Below are 1,848 nucleotides of genomic sequence, written 5' to 3' on the forward strand. Positions count from 1 at the left end.
AGAGCCACCTGAAGCTAGGAGGAAACTAGCAATCATTTTTCCCTAAAGCCTTTACAAGGAGCGTGGACATGCTGACGTCTCACTTGGGACTTCTGATCTCCAGAACAATGAGAGAATACATTTCTGTTTTAGCCCAACACATTTGTGGTAATTTACTAATACAAATTTTGACCTAAACTAGAAAAGTTAGTCTTCTTCTTTTTCCCTCCCTTGTCAATTCTCATCTCTACTTTCTTCCATGGCAAAAAAAAAATTGCTGCCATTGTATAAATTTTACTTCTTAGTGGTATCCTCTTCTCAGTCTCTGCCTTTTACAACATTCTACATAGTTCTGTTAGGTTAAATCATAACTAACTCTTATAGTGTAAGTAAAAATTTTTAAACTTTCCATGATTTTCCTTTGCTTATGAGTTAAATGAAAATTCTTCAGTTAATGTACAAGATCCTTGAATGACCCAAGAAGATTTCCAACTATTCTAAGCTAAGATTTACTCTTTTTGTTTCCTTTGCCATGAGTATTCTATAATCTGCTACAGTTTGTGGAAATGTAATACTATATCCCTATTAATTTATCTCTGATTCTTCTAATAGAAAATATTAGCTAATTTTAAAAATTCAGTAACTTATTTACCTTTAAATGAGTTTATGTTTTGCCTTGTAGTATATCTCTCTACATGTGCTCCCCATTGCCTTGTACAACTAGACTATAATTTCTCTACAAACAATTCTACACTTTTACTTCTTATTTTTCATGCATATAGCAACTTCATGAATTAACTTGGCATTTGTTGGATTAACTTGAGTTTGTTAACTGATTTGGAACTGATAAATTTAAAGACTATGTAAGGTTGAAAACTTGACAGAGGTGGGGATGATGGAAGTGGCAAGGTTAGCAAACCACTGCTGTCAGTCTCATTTAAGACACACACAGAAGGTCAAACATACTTTCAATACTTACATTTTTTGTCTTAAGTAAGTTAAGGCAACCTCAGTGTTTACTAAGATATCCTCTTAATCTTTGTAAATATGAAGAAACTTTTTTAAAAAGCTAAATGGCAATTTTATGACTATACTGGGATTCAGTTCTGTATTTATTTTGCTGAACTCAAAGAAAAATAGGAGCTAGAGCAACATAAGTGTAGGCAAAAATCTGGACTTCCATGGGAAAGTCTTCATTATTGAGACTAGAGGACACCCCTAGGATTATAGGATTCTGATTCTAGAAAACTGTGAGTTATTTTACAACTCTATAAATTATAGATGGCTGATAGCAATGCCAAATAATTTTTGTCTTTATACGTACAAATTCTGTTTGTTCAGTACATGTTCAATTGAAAATCCTCCACCATCATGGAAAAACCAAGTTTACCCCCATTTGCAAATAATTTCAATATTCCTGATCTAATAAATGTGTCAGTTCTTTGTATTTGTTTGAACCAGTTATAATTATTGCCTGATTTCCTCATTGATTGTATGTTTAATGAAATCTGTAACATGTATTCATTTTTATATCTCTAGGAGAGTCATGATTTCACTCTTGTTAGAAAATTAACTTTTAACAGAAATGAATGCCTGTGTTCATTCTTCCTGGTGTTATTCTAAATTCTGGCTACCATCCTGTTAGTAGACATTAGAAAAACTGGAAATAACAAGAAAAAAGTCACCAAAATCGTAAGAAAACAGCAAAGCCTTCCATACAATGATCACTTGAAAAAATTGGGGAAATTCTGGTTGGAGAAGAGTAATCTAAAAGTGAAATGATCATTGTTCTCAAAAACCTAAAGGGCTACTGTGTGAAAAAGTGACTAGTCAGGTTTTATGAATTTCAAGAGGGTAAATCTAAAAAAA

This window comes from Furipterus horrens, unplaced genomic scaffold (genome assembly GCF_987537825.1).
Source record: "Furipterus horrens unplaced genomic scaffold, mFurHor1.1.pri manual_scaffold_10, whole genome shotgun sequence".
Taxonomy (NCBI): Eukaryota; Metazoa; Chordata; class Mammalia; order Chiroptera; family Furipteridae; genus Furipterus; species Furipterus horrens.